The sequence below is a fragment of the Trachemys scripta genome, chromosome 2, assembly GCF_013100865.1.
Source record: "Trachemys scripta elegans isolate TJP31775 chromosome 2, CAS_Tse_1.0, whole genome shotgun sequence".
Taxonomy (NCBI): Eukaryota; Metazoa; Chordata; order Testudines; family Emydidae; genus Trachemys; species Trachemys scripta.
The window spans coordinates 209,300,396-209,316,770 of NC_048299.1; positions in this window are offsets into that span (position 1 = coordinate 209,300,396).

Below are 16,375 nucleotides of genomic sequence, written 5' to 3' on the forward strand. Positions count from 1 at the left end.
CCCCCCCCCCCCCCCCCCCGCGTCCCGATATTTGTCTTTGGTGATCTGGTCACCCTAAATCTCCATCATTGGAGATTTTTAAGGGGAGGTTAGACAAACACCTGTCAGGGATGGTCTAGATAATACTTAGTCCTACAACGAGTACAGGGGACTGGACTAGATGACCTCTTGAGTCCTATGATTCTATGATTAATACTGCTATATAGCTAAAGTTCTAATATCAATCTGCAAAAATGATACTTTTGAAAGGCTGGTATTTTGCTGTCATAGCCATGAAATGAGTCTGGAAGAAAACTGAACTTGTGACATTCTTAACCAATAAGACTGAATTATACAATTTAAAAAAATCAGTTGTACACTGATTGGCTAAGTCAGTGACAAAGACCTGAAATCCAATTGTAAGATATTATGGGTTTGTTTGTTTTTCTATAACATCATATCTAAAAATTAGGTGTTTATACAAATATATGCAAAAGCAAAAAGATATAACCCAATCTATATTTTGATTCACCAGATATAAATACCAGGACATGGTGACTGGATAATCAGGGAATTGGTAAGGGAATATCAGGCCTCTTATTTTCAGGGTCAAACACAAATTCCCCTGGAGACAAATAGCTGTTATGGATGTAATGGCTAACAGACATGGAAAAACAGTTAAAATATTTAAAGTGCATGCACAGGTATTTGCAGGGGCATGTACAAGTGTGCCCAGTTTCATGTATACACAAGCTGGGGCGAGAGGCCCAGATAAAACTTTAGCCATAAATATTGATTATTTTCATGGTTGTTAAATCATTATTAAAGCAGGCTAGAAGCAGGTTTGCATTCTGTTGACTGCTAGCACTGCCAGTGTCACAAATGCTATCATTTTCTAACAATATAGATGTTTCCAGCACTAGATTCAGCAAAGCCAAATGGAATTGGCAACTTTAAAAAAATACATTTCACTGTTTAATCCTGGTGACGAGTTCTTCTTGCCCTGTATTTTTTTTGCTCCTGGGCTCACGAATATGGCTACAGTTTTCTTTTAACCTAGAGACATAGGCAGCTCAAAGAAAGCGTGGCATTGTACAGGTTGTTCAAGCATACGCAGGGTTGAATTCCACCCTTTCAAACTGATTCAGTCCAGTGAGCTGGAGCCCTTTTAATGTTTCACTAATGCTATGATGACCTAAATTACAGTATAAATGTTTTCAAAAATATTTTTGATTCCTCTGTATAAAAGTACTGTACACACAGAGGCGTAGGCAGGAAACTTTAAACACTGTTTTTAAATATCAGCCTGCCCCAGAAGCATATACTCCCAAGCCTCCCTTCGGCTACTATGAAACAAAAAAGGTTTGCATAGCAGATATTTACTGGGCTTGGGGTATTGGATAAGATGCTCAACATTTCCTCTCCTAAACTTCTATGCGGTAGCAATGTGTTGTTACATAGCTACAGTGCTCTATACCAGAAATAGATGCATTTTTGTGGCAGATGAGGTGATTCTCATGTACAGCTTGAAAGTACTGTAGGATCCTTTCAGATGAAAGGTGCAAGACTAAAAAAAAAAAGTGTAGTAGTGGCGTTGTTCTCTCCCCTTTACTTTTATTAAGTAAATGATGGAAAGTTTGGCCACTACTGTAAAGATGGGGACTCTTCCAATGTCATACATTGCATTGTGGTAATTTCATTGTCCTTGGTTTCTTGGGCAAAGACAGGAGTGTAAGCAAGAAGCTGTAGTAGCCATTCCATTATTGTCTGTCACCCCATCTGAGCTCTGCAGATGCTAAACAATTCCTCCCTGCACCACCCCAAATGAGAAATACTAACTATATATAATTCCAACTGTTTGCTCTTGAGCAATACAAGTCCACTTAATGCTGCAGAAGAGCACGGGCAGAGTCACTCTGTGACCTTTTCTCAATTTAGTCTTATGAAATATCACTGTACTGAGGCTATGAAACCTGAGGAATAGTATCATTGTTATTTCAGTACAAACCCCGTGGAATTCTGAAGAATTCTATGAAAGGTAAGTTACAGTCAGGGTGTCTGGTATCCTGCAGCATTCAAGACTGAGGTTCAGGATTCCTGGGATTGTATGGCATTAGGGCTGGTCTGCACTGGGGGGGTGGGGGGAAAGGGGAGTGGATCGATGTAAGATAGGCAACTTCAGCTACGCTATTTGTGTAGCTGAAGTCGAAGTATCTTAGTTTGACTTACCTGGCTGTCCTCATGGCGGCAAGTCAACCGCCGTAGCTCCCCCATCGACTCTGCTTACTCCTCTTGCCGAGGTGGAGTATGGGCGTTGATTCAGGGATTGATTTATCGCGTCTAGATGAGACGCGATAAATCGATCCCCGATAGATCGATTACTACCCGCCGGGTAGTGTAGACGTGGCCGCAGATTCTGAACAGATTCTCTTTAAGCAAATACTGGCCCTCATAGTCCTCAAAATGTGATTTCATCAGGATAAGTGTATGTAGTTCACAGTGACTGACTGTTATTAGTATACTCAACCCACAAGAACATTGAACCTTTTAGGCCTGCCTTGAAGTAAATCACAGCAACTAAAAACAGGACTGCAATTTTTTCCTCTTCATTTGACCCTTACTTTTGTTGTTATAGGAATTAATGGCAGCTCTGATTAGCATTTCGTGTTTTTATGTAGGCTCTTATAGATAGAATCATAGAAAAAGAAAAATGTAATTGAAGAATGAATTGTGCAGTGGGAGACATACAAGCAAATTACTTGTAAAAGGGACTTTCCTCATGGATGAGGACAGAGGTGAGAGATGGTACTCCAAAGCGCACATTATTGTTCTTTATGTGTTGCAGTGGGAAGAGAATTTACGAGAGTAGTAGAAAGGACAGAAACAGTGAAACCCAAAGCAACGCTAGTGTTTGCAGCTGAGCCCTGGCACCCAAGAGACTGGAATCTGGGTCATAGCTTTGTCTCACCTTAAAGTCTGATGAAACACAAAAGGTCCTGCCTGCAGGGAAAATGAGAAGAACAATCAGTGACCATCAAACAAGAAGAGAGAAGAGTTTAAATACCCTCAGGTCCAGAAGGGTGGACTGCTGTTTCACTCAGTACCAAGGGCATCTGAAAACTAAAGCAAAGCCCTAAAATAGGAAATGTATATATAGAAGAGAACGTCCTGCCCCCTGCTCGCCCACCAATACATATGCATAATGCACCTGTAAACTAACCAATAAGGAAGAAAATTTTCAACTGTCACTTTTTAGGCAGTCAGGTATCAATGGCGGGTGCCTAACAAAACATCTGTTTCTATTTTTGCCCTTGACATTCATGCACCATAGTGAACCACTAGCTGGTTGGGTTTGTTGAATATTTTTGATAGGCCATCACATAATGTAGTGATCTAGTTTCCTGAGTATAAAGTAGTTTGTTTCTGGAAAGCAAGCCTAGTAGTCTGGAGCTGAAATTCGTGGCTAGGCCCCAGGCTTCCATTTTGGCCGCAGTCCAATTTACTTTGACCAGACTACTGCTCCTTTTGGTCACCTCCATTGTCTTTGTAACACTGTTCACAGCAGGAGTTAGTGCAGTCTACTCAGACTAGGCTAACGAAGATGGATTCCCCCAAAGAGTGACGAAGGTGCATAGCAGAAAGCAAAATGATGCTGTTGATATCACATCTGTGCTCATCTCTTGTTCTTTTTCCTTTTAGGGTTTGTCTACTCTTTGAGATCGGGGCGTGAGTTCCAGCTCGAGAAATCACTCTCATGCTAGCGCTTATCATTTTTAAAACCAAAATATTTGGGAGAGGGATTTGAGTTGAAATGATTTTTTGTTTTGAAATTTTAGAAAATGTTCACAAAAAAAGAGTTTTTTTTTTTTAAAAAAAGGTCAGAATGGAAATGAAATGATCAAACAAAACATTTTGATTGATCCAAATGGACTTATTTTTCAGATTTTTAATTCATGAAAATTTTTGAGATTGACTTTTTAATCTCAATTTGGGATGGGAACATATTTCAATATATCAAAAGTTTTTGCAGAATGGGAAAACCATTTCCCACTCAGCTCTATTGTGTGCTACATCTGTATTATAAATGCATTGCTTGACATTTGAACCTTAAATATATGGCTAATGTTAACCTGTCTTCCATTGCCTGTGTCTGATTTACACTGTAAGCAGCGTGGACTGTGATTGTGTCTTGCTTTATGTCTGCACATCACCATGCACACTCTTGGTATTCAGTAAATAATAGAGAAGAAGAAGGAGATGAGTGATAATTCTATTTCATGTGGTGAGGTGTTGTAGCACGGCGGAGCACTCACCGGCACGAAGCCTCCTTCTCTGGTTGGTCTGGGAATTAGCTCTTCCAGCTTCGGAGCGCCTCCTGCTGGCCAGTATCTCCCTTGCTGTCGCCTGCTTCTCCCTTTTCTACAACCACCCTTTAGTTCAGGCCCCACATCCCTCTCAGCCCCACAGCAGTTCCCCCACACTAAGGGATCGTCCCCTCCCTGGGGAACTCCAATTCCCCGAAGCCCATCTTGCCTCAGTGACCAACTGCCAGTCTTCATCTAGCCCCATCCCTCAGGGGCAAACTGCAGTCTGAAGTGGCCACTCATCATTGGCTAGGGGGTTGGACCTGCTGCCTTTTCCTGGCCTGCCTGCACCGCTGCAGCTTCAGTACCACCACAGGCTCTTTTAGCCCGGCCTCAGCCTGGGGACTCACCTGGCCAGAGCTCCCCAGCTCTGCCTGTCCTTCCCCAGCACTCCTCTGTTTGAGATACCCTTCTCTAGCCAACAGTCAGGTCCTTCCCACTCCACCACTGGAGTGAGACTCCCCCTGCTTAGTTCCCAGCCCTTTTATCAGGGCCAGCTGGACCCTAATTGGGTGTGGCCATACCTGCGGCTGCTTACCCAATCAGCCTCCCTTGGCTGCTTTCAGCCCCAGCCCTCTCCAAGGGCTTGCTTTTAACCTTTTCCAAGCCGGAGCCAGTGACCGCCCCACTACAGGTGTATTTAGCATTTTCCTTTCATGTCAATGAGACCTCCCATCCTGCCAAAATCTTTCTATGGTTACTGTGAGCTCTTGCAGTCACACAGATAGTGTTAAGAATGTGACTGAGTGACAAAACTGTGACTCTTGATGCAACTTCCACTGATGATTTCTGGAAAACTTTCACAAGAAAATGATAAAAGACAAAACACCTTATCACCTGTGGGTGAACACTTTTCACAAAGTGATCACTCTATATCTGACTGATCCGCCTCATCCTCAAAGGAAGCACTCTCGCCAGGTCTAAACCACAGACCAATATCAGTATTACTATGTCACTCAGGGGTGTGAAAAATCAACACCCATGAATGACATAGGTATACCGACCTAACCCTCCATGTAACCAGCACTATGTCAGTGGAAGAGCTTCTCCCGTCAATATAGCTACCGCCTCTAGGGAAGGTGGATTAACTGCGCTGGTGGGAGAAGCTCCTCCATCGGGATAGTAGTGTCTTCACTAAAACTAAAATGTTTCCCAGAGAGAACATTTCCCAGATTTGAAAAAGAGCTCTGTGTAAGCTTAAAAGCGTGTTTCTCTCACCAACAGAAGTTGGTCCAATAAAATATATTACCTCACCCACCTTGTGTCTCTCAAATATCCTGGGACCGATAGGGCTACAACAACACATGTACAAAGTACTTAACAAATGTACTTAAGAAGGAAAAATGAAATGCATGACTACAAAATGGGGACTAACTAGCTAGGAAGTAGTATTGCAGAAAAGGCTCTGGGATTATAGTGGATCACAAATTGAATAACAGTCAGCAAGGTGATTCAGCTGAAAAAAGGCTAATATCATTCTGGGTTGTATTAACCGGAGTGTCATATGTAAAAAGGTAATTGTCCCACTCTACTCGGCATTGGTGAGGCCTCAGTAAGCATACCGTGTCCAGTTTTGGGAACCACACCTGAAGAAAGATGCGGACAAATTGGAAAGTGTCCAGAGGAGAACAACAAAAATGATAAAAAGTTTAGAAAACCTGACATATGAGGAAAGGTTAAAAAAAACACTGGAAATGTTTAGTCTTGAGAAAAGAAGACTGAGGGGAGACCTGATAACAGGATTCTCAAATACGTTAAATGCTGTTATAAAGAGAATGGTGGACAAATAACTGTATGTTTAAGCAGCACTGAAGAAGTGTCTTTGGTCCCTCTGTGCATTAGATTGTATCAGCTTTTTCTATTAGAAATCCTGTTTTCAAAGATTAAGAGCTTACACATAAAAGTCTCCAGACATTTTTTAAAAAAAGAAAATGAACTCATTATTATAACCTGGGACAATGGATTTCCCAACTTTGGCCTGGAACCTCTCCTGGAGATATAAACACAGACCACTCTATTGCCATAGCAAAGGAGGGGTGTTCTGTTTCTTCAGCACCATTCCTCCTTGCACCACTCCACCCAGACCCATACGGACACCCCGCCTTATTTTTTCTGTATGGAAGAGGCTTGATGGAGGTCTGACCGAGGGGCTGGGTGGACCAGGAGAGTTGCAGCTCTCTACAGCACTAACCCAGGTCTACACCCAGATTTTCAGGTGGAAATATTGGCCGGAGGTCATACAGCTCTGTGCCTTCTATGGAGCAAATGCAGAGAGACTCACACAATTATAGTGTAGCTCCTTCAGAGGCTGACCTGATGGAGAGAAGGGCTGTAAATGAGGGCAAAATCTGGATCAATAACTTTAATGACCAGAATTTAAAGCAGATTATAGTCAACATAAATTTAAAGCAAACACTAGTAGTTAATATAGCAGGGCTGAAAACACAGCTTCCATTTGAAGCTGAATATGTTCTGCTGTTGAAATTCAGAGGGAAGTGGTACAGGTTTGATAGAGCTTTTAGTTGGTGCTTTTAGTTTGTTAAGCATCTCCAGGCTATTGCTTGGCACCAGTTCCTCCAGGCCTTAGGATTAGCTAACTTTTTATTTTTGGTGAATGTCATGCTGGTGAAATGTGCCAAGCTGACATTCCTGTGGGGAAAGCCTTTTATCCACAGAACAGGTACATGCCACAGCCTGTGCTATGCGGTACTGCATGAGCAATGGCAATGCAAGCTTCTACACATTGCCTTGCAAGTGTCTCAGACCCTGAAAAGAGTGAGAACAGGTTAGGTCCCATGACCATCCTCCTAGTCTCACAGAAGAGATGTTCCATCAGCTTGGTAATTTTGTTGCATTCTGGACATTCATCTACCGGGATCTGTACCAGGACCATCACCAGTTCATGTTATATATGCTCCACAAGCAGTAGTAACTTTTAGTTACTGTCCTGCCCCAATCTTGGTCTGGATTTGAATCTGGGGTGAAAGATTTTTATTTGCTTTCTCTGTACTAGCCTCTCAGTCTGCAAAGACTGGCTGTCTTGATTTATTTGCGAGTGGAACTTAGCTCTGCAGTCAGGGAGTTCTCCATCTCACATTTTCCAACCCTTGACTTCTTTGCAAGCCTCATTTACACCTCATCCTAGAAGGTGTCATAGTGAGGTCTTACATGCTTTATGTATGTCATGCTGGGGAATGAGTGATACCAAACCTAGAAGTCTTCATGCTCTTTCACAACCTGTAGACAGTACTACAGAGCCCACGAGTGAATTTGCCTTGCTCAGGACTTACGTGCATTACTTACTTGTTCTGTAGCTTATAACCTTTACACTTTTCTAAACAGCGGTTCAGCCTCAGTAGTAGTATGGCCTGGAGCAGACACATCTTTGGCATTAATTTGGTTTAGTCCAGTCTGTTTCATAGCATAGTGTAATTTGTTGAAAATGTCCCTGGACTGAATGTCATTTTACAGTAATCACACGGAAAGACTTACCAGCAACAGCAGCTGTGAATCACAGATTATATTGTATTGTTTTAGCTACGAGAGAAGTTATTTTACCTCCGTATTGGACACTCATGTGACTGCTGCTGGAATGCTGAGTCCAGTTCTGGCACCCACAATTCAAGAAGGGTGTTGATAAATTGGAAAGGGTTCAGAGAAGAGCCACAAGAATGATTAAAGGGATTAGAAAATGTGCCTTACAGTGATAGACTCAAACAGCTCCATCTATTTAGCTCAGCAAAGAGAAGGTTAAGGGGTGACTTGACTCCAGTCTATAAGTATCTCCATGGGAACAAATATTTAATAATGGGCTCTTCAATCTAACAGAGAAAGGTATGACATGATCCAGTGGCTGAAGGTTGAAGCTAGACAAATTCAGACTGGAAATAAGGCCTAAAGTTTTAATGGTGAGAGTAATTAAACACTGGAACAATTTACCAAAGGTCATAGTGGATTCTCCATCGCTGACAATCTTTAAATCAAGGCTGGACATTTTTCTAAAAAATATGCTCTAAGAATTATTATGGGCAATTTCTATGGCCTGTTATACAGGAAGTCAGATTAGATGATCACAATGATCCCTTCTGGCTTTAGAATCTATGAATCTATAACGCATTTGGTATTAGAAATTTGGCTTGGCATTCACTGGGAGATAGTAACAAATGGGATATGATAGGCTGGTATAAGACACTGGTCCTCAATTCACATGGTTTTGTCCGTAAGCATTAGAGAATTTTTATTAATAGCGACAGTTAAATATACAGCAAAAGACATACTGAAATTGTCATAATTACCTTAAGTGAATGTGTATTAGTACATAATATTGTCATAGGGAATGATATACAAATCAGGGGCTTGTAACTGAACGTTTCTGGAATTGCAAGATGAAATTGTGAAACTGGTAGCAAAATGAAATGACTCCATTGAGTTTAACATGAATATGTTTGAATTACACATAGAACAAGAATTTTACATTGTTCACCTCACAAGTATGAATGTACAATTTTCCTGCTGTCTTTTCCCACCCCTTTTTGTTCTTTTTAGCTATTCTGTGATTAACACGGTCTTGGGTAGATTTCAGTATTTTCCCTGCGTTAGCAGGATGTGATCTAGGTGCTGCTGCAGTATGAATCTTTTAAAAGCAGCCTAAGAAATATTTAAGACCCTAGTCTAGGAGGAACAGCTCTCCCAGGCATAATTTTTGGTACTGGTTGCAGCAGGGAGCGTATGCTGTGAGGAAAGTATTATTTTTCTAAATGGAAGGTGTCAGATGGTCACGCAATGTGACTGCATGTTCGAGATCACTGCCTCCCATCTGCAATTTGTGACGTGTGAAAGATTCTGCCCAAATGTGCTCATCAACTGGAAACTCTCAGCACTTTTTTTTTCTTATCAGGAGAGACCAAGATAACCAATGGTTTACAGATCAGGGATCCTATCAAATTAATATCATTCTAGGATAAAATCTGCTTTAAATACAACTACTAAACTCCAGCAAAGTTAACTAGTACATACAAGTTCATTCATCTGATTAAAAATCCCTACTAATAAAAGAAGAATATACATTGCATTTTTAAAAAAGAGCATTTTGCTCATACCTTTTACAAGAAGCCTTCATATAAAATGTGACAGTCTTTTCCAGTACTAACTAATGCCATCCATTTAGAACATCTACTAGGCTTATGACAGGCATTAATGTACTGGGGATAGTTTTTCCCTGTCCAGCTTTTCTCTGGATCACATGAGCTGCTTGCTTTTTCTGTCTCTTTATCAGTTAAATGTATCCTGATGTGGCTGGAAGCGAAGTAAGGATTATTTGCCTCTAGAACAGCATCTGCAGATTCTCCAGCAACGGAAGTGTTCTGAGTAGTGGATCATTTGTTTAAATCAGGATGACTCTACTCAGAGACAGAGTTGGGTTTCTCTCACTTGGAAGAAGGACTGCCACGTTGCTTTGGTGATAATATAGCTCCATCCGGCTCTGAGCTATCTGCCTCCCTATTAGCAAAGCAACCTCTGGAGAGGCCACATACAATCCCTTCTCTGTTTGAGTTTCAGCCAGGGGAAGACATGGAGTTTCTAGGAAAATGCCAGGCTACAACCTGGCATTGTAGCCAGGTTGTAGCCTGGCATGGTTGGTGAAGGCCAGTGGGTAATATGCTGGGTTGGGTCTACTCTTGGAGAATTGATGATGCTTCTCTTTGAGAGCGCAAGGTGCCAGCTTCCTTCAAGGATACACTTCTTAGGTCTCTTCAAAGAAATCATTGCTTGAAGCATCTAGTTTAGCCAATTACTAACCAATTTCTAATATCCCATTTCAAATGGGACAAAAATGTGGTCGAGAAGGTTATGTTAAGACAACTTCACCAACATCCGGTGTCCGCAGAATTTATTGGCGGGCAGTCTAGTTTCAAGCCTGGATATGGTACTGAATCAGTTCTGGTTGTGTTGGTCAATAGATATAATATTTATCTGCCACAATGGTGTTTTGAAGCTTACTTATTGCTTGTTAATTGTTGAGATCTTCAGACAGGAGGTACTGTATAAGAGCAGAGGTCTACTAATAGCATAAATAAATAATGTTTCCTTGCCTGCCTTAAGAGATACCCTTCAGCATTTCATAGTCAGATTTGATAAGTACCAGTGGAAAATTCCTCTCCAATGAGGCAGTGTTGTTGGTCAATAAGCTCATGGCATTTAATATCATCTTCTAGTTCAGCCAAGAAATACAACAGCAGAAGTGTTGGCCAATCCAAAATAAGGGCAGATTTATCCATGAATCAAGCATTTATACTGTGTTTATTCTATGAGTCAGCCAGCAGATGCACTTCTTTCAAAAATATTGACAGGGAATTCGGTGCTGGTGAACAGCGTTTGAGTGACAACCTTCTATCTAGAGAAGAGTTAGAGCAAAGGCAGCAACAATCTAATCTTCCCCATATGGCCCTTTTGGTGTGTCTTATCTGGAGGAGAAAGTGCATTTCCCCTTCCATACCCATTTACTCCTTGGTCTCTCTGCTAGGAAAAATATCAGTTAGTGCTAATTCTAGTATTTAGCTTTGGGCTGTGGATATCTTATGAACAGAAACGGATGAAGACCACCACCCATGTCACCTAAGTCAGTAATATGCTGTCGTATGGTATCTCACAGTGAACTTGAAGTGGATCATGATATCTAAAGCTTGTGAAACCTGTAAGCTTCAAATTACAGGATGCTTGTGGGAAGAATTGGAGCCCCACAGTCTTCCAGTGCTCACTTGCCTCCCAGCAACTAGCCTATAGCTAGCCTGACCTGCAGTCACTTCTGAGCTTCAACCCATGAGCACCAGAGCACTATATGGGCTGTTATTAGCAGAGGCTGCAATAACACAGCTGCACACTCTCTAAGAGGATGCCTCCGTCTATCATTTTCAGCAATGCATTTAGCAATCGATAGCCTACCCAAAGCCTTCCATCCATCATTTTGCAGCACTCTCTTCCCATGGGAAGTGATGACATCTTCTTCCTGACAAAGAGCTCCACACCATGTTTGTCACTGCTTTCCCCGTCACCATCTTACCTCTTCTCTCACATCAGCACCATAACAGTCTGCTAGCAGAGAAAGCTTTAGGAGCAGCCCTATACCTCCAGAGAGCAGGGTGGGCGTGATGAGTCAAAAGGCCTAGTCGAACACAGGAGCAAGTCAGTGCTGAGCAAGTTCCCCTAGACGGCCTCCGGATGACACAATTAAGTCAACAATTGAGAAAGATGATTTTGGCAGCAGAGTTTGTATTTATTTGAGGTTGTAGCACTCAAGTCCAGAGAAAGATGATGAGGATGTTTGGTTTTTATTTCATGGCTAGAAACTGCCATTGCATTTGCATAAGGTCCTAGAAGTTAGCCTTAAGGCTATCACTATTTTTTTATTGCTGTATGAGGCAAATTAATGCAGAAGGACAAGAGCTTCAATTTTTTTTCTAGTTGAAGGCCCCATTAGGAATTTGTCAGTTTCCTAAGGTTTTACTCCTATCATATCACACTTTTAACCTTTTCTGTAGCTTCTTCTGTAAACTACTAAGACATAATTCTCCACTGCCTTGCATTTGATTTGATAGCTATTTATACCCTCTTTGCACAGGTATAAATAATTACACAAGATGCAAGGCAGGCAATAGAAAACATTTTCTGAATTATTCCTTCTGTCTACCATCTAAATGCTGGTGCATTATGTTGGGATCCAATTTGCTTCTGATGAATATTTAGATGTTATCTCAGGCACCTCTACAGAAAAAAGGAAGAGAATAATAATGGACCAGGTGTATTTTTTTAAAACCTTTGTCTTAGTTCTCTATACTCTAACTCTAAGGATTCTTAGAGAGGTTGCAGTATCAATTATTGGAAAGATTAGTCACCATATTGATTGTTGTGTTTAGAGAAAGAGAGGTAAATGCTCTAGAAGCTGTCTCACCTCCCAGAGTTAGCAGTGCCATTTATGTGTCCTTACTGAGAGAGGGGGCATGAAGATGGGAGGCTCAGAAGATATTTCCTGGGGTGAAGATTTTCTTGTGGGGATCTAGGGTAAGGAAGTCATATTAATGATGGAAAACAGACATAGGATTGAAGGGGATGGAATCTGGGGGGCCCAACTTCTATTAAAAAAGAAACATACTAAGAGACAAAATCAGAAACAAAGCAACAATACTGAAAGAAAGAAAGAAAGAAAGAAAGAAAGAAAGAAAGAAAGAAAGAAAGAAAGAAAGAACAAAAGAAAGAAAGAACATCCTGGTAGGGGAGATTGCCCTCTATCTTGTCACACAATATAGCAAAGATGAACAGAAGAGTAACCAGAGCACCCACCAGATGCTGGATGGATGAGATAAGAAGCTCAGTGGAGGGGATTTTGAAAGAAGACTTTGTATTGTTCAGAGAGTCACTCAAGCATAGCGAGGGTGTTCAGTTCAGTTTGGATCAGTGACCTGGGTCACTTTTAATGGTTCACTAAATTCTGACTATCTAAAAATTACAGTTAATGTGCTTTAAAATCTTGAGCTGCATGACAAGACCACATGATTGCTTGTTCTCTCTTGCTCGTGAGTCTATAACTGATGATAATGAGGTAAATGTAGTTCAGACCTTAGAAGATGGGGAATGCTGTCCTGTGCCATAGACAGGATTACAAATTGCCATAAAAGGGTCCACAGCAATGTCCACTTGTTCCTTCGACCCTTCTGTCAGAACAAGAGACTAACCCTTTTTGGGTGGTGTTTGCTAAAGAAATAATTTCCTTTGGTGATTTATAAGATTGCCGCTAGCTTTTTAGTTACAAAAGCTCCTGCAAGGGTGCAATTTATTCCCCCTTGTCCCTGGCCAGCTACTCTGGTCACCCGGTAGGATGAGAGGATACAAGGTTCTGTCTGCACTCTGTCCCATCCCCATGTACTTGCTTGCCATGGGGACTATCTAGAAAAACAGAGTCTGTCCTGTGCACCACACATGAATCCAAAATCCAGGTAGGCCAAATAGAAGGATGGCAGAGGGAGGTATTCTTCCCCTGCATGGCCAGGTCAGACAAGGGCATAATGTAGCCCTAAAGTATCTGAAAGCAAAAAGAGTTTCACTAGTAGTAATGGGCTGGTTCCTGCACAGTGAATGCTGTGATTTGGCCCTCAACATGACTGACCTCAATGAGAACTGAAGATGCTGCACACTTTGCAGAAGGCACTAGGCAGCTTGTGGAAGCAGGCCCAGTGAAAGCATTCACATAGCACTCATCTTCTGAGGATCTCAAAGTGCTTAAAATTATGTAAATATCACACCACCAAATATTAGTCTCTTTTATTGTTATCCCAATCTTATAGGTAGATAAACTGATGCACAGGGAGGCGAGCAGCCAAATTTTCAAAAACAGACACTAATTTTGAGTTCCTAAACTGACATCTAGAGCATGAATTTCAGAGATGCTAAGCACCTGCTGCTCCTGTTATCCTTAGTTGCAGTTGTGAGGGTTTAACACCTCTGAAAAATGAAGCCACTTTTGAAAGTTTAACTGCATGTGATTTATCCAAGATCACTCAGTAGCCCTATTGTCTTAATAGGCAGCAGGTTTAAAACAAACAAAAGCAAGTATTTTTTCACAGAACGCACAGTCAATCTATGGAACTCTTTGCCAGAGGATTTTGTGAAGGCCAAAACTATAATGGGATTCAAAAAACAACTAGATACGTTCATGGAGGATGACAGGTTTCAGGGTAGCAGCCGTGTTAGTCTGTATCCTCAAAAAGAACAGGAGTACTTGTGGCACCTTAGAGACTAACAAATTTATTAGAGCATAAGCTTTCGTGGGTTACAACCCACTTCTTCGGATGCATATAGAGTGAAACATATATTGAGTTGTTCATGCTCTCTGTATGTGTGTATATATTTCTCCTCAATATATGTTTCACTCTATATGCATCCGAAGAAGTGGGTTGTAGCCCACGAAAGCTTATGCTCTAATAAATTTGTTAGTCTCTAAGGTGCCACAAGTACTCCTGTTCATGGAGGATAGGTCCATCAATGGCTATTAGCCAGGATGGGCAGGGATGATATCCCTAGCCTCTGTTTGCCAGAAGCTGGGAATGGCTGACAGGGGATGGATCACTTGATGATTATATGTTCTGTTCATTCTCTCTGGGGCACCTGGCATTGGCCACTGTTGGAAGACAGGATACCGGGCGAAATGGACCCTTGGTGTGACCCACTATGGCTGTTCTTATGCCATGCACCTTGTGTTGTCACTTACACCTGTTGTGCAAAATGGTAGAAGGGGGGTGTAAGAGGACTACCACTCTGAATTGGTAATATAATAAACCTGTAAGCTGCAAGGCAGTGGAGTGTATGGCCAAGTGAGTCACTAGCACAACTGGGAACAGAACCCAGGATTCTTAACTGTTTAAAACTAAGGATGAATTTGGTCAATCTGTCCCAAATAAAACTGGTTCATTTTTCTTCCTGATACTGAAAACAGTGACTTTTGCAGTTTTTATCTGGAGTTTTACAGTTTACATTGCAATACCAGGGCAGATGGTAAAAGCAAATTGGACATTCTTTTCAGAATTGAAAGTTTAACCAGTCCATTATTTCCATTTCCTTAAACAGCCTATTGTGGATCTTACTCTGCCTGGGAACTGGATAACAACAGCCAGTTAATGTGCTAAAGGTCAGAATTTCAAAACTGCTGCTACAAATGCATTACAACCAACTATTAATAATTCTCTCTTTTTTAAGGGGTCTGGTCATGTCTAAAGGAATGCCAGGTACATTTTTCTTGATGTATGAGCACAAGTTACACATAACAGCCTAACAACACAATACTGCCTCTTTAATGCTAATCTATTCCTTGCAATCTACTAGATACATGTAGAATCATTGGTGTGTATCAAGAGAGCAAAATCAGATTCTGAAAATATCTGAAAGGATGCACTAGAGTGTACATAATAATGTATTTTAATCTGCCAGGCCTTAAAATTAATCATGAATTCCCACTGAGATTTTAATAATTTTGAAATGATGTTCTTTTTTTCCATACAGTGATATTCTTGGACAGAGTTCTTGAAATGCTGCCTGTGAACAGGTGGGGGTGGGGAAATGGGGACATTTCTGAATTATCAGGTTAGATAAGATACGCATATGACAGTGACTATTTAATTAGTAACTTTGTCCTTTAGATTGAAGAAAATAAATAATCAGTAAGATATATCAGAGACAAACTTTATCACATCATAAAGTTGGCATGTAGCTTGATGTATCGGGGCATATATTTAAGGGAACTATTCTCACCTGGCAGAAGCCTGGACTAGATGACCTGACAGGTCCTGTGAAAGCTTGCAACCCCCCAAATTTGGGTGAGGATGTTAATCGTAGCTCCAAACTTTGGGAAAGTACTGTCATTAGTAGTAGCACGCACAAGATCCTATTGATTACAATGAGAGTTATGTTCAAGAGCTGCAGGATTCAATTTTTTGTTTCTGACTAAATGCTTTTCCAGTTTTTGTCCCTTTAAAAATAAAAAGACTAAGGGCAAAACAAAACCCTGATATGTACATGCAAGGTTCTGAATGGCTTCAAGTTAATGGGAGCTTCACATACTCTTCCAAGGCCAGAATTTTGTCCTGAACATTAGCTCCCGTTACTAATATATTTTACAACAGGTGTTTCTTAAGGTAATAAAAGAAGCAATATAATGATCACAAACCCAATTGCTTCTCATTTTGATAGGTGTTTTGTCTTTGACAAGTGGCCATGCATAAAATACAGTAAACAGCATATGTATTGCAGAAGGTCTGTGATTCTCAGGGCCAAAAGGAACACACACAATGTACTGTCCAACAGCAAACCACTGAATGCAACAAAACAAAATAGTTGTAATACGTACAGAATGTAATTGATATGCAAAGGGTTAGCTCTGCACCCCTTCTACTCCTCAGCAGAAGATGCACAATTCATAAGGGACAGATTCACTTAAAACAAGCAAAATAAACAACCTTCAAGAAACTACCTTGTAATATTTTTTA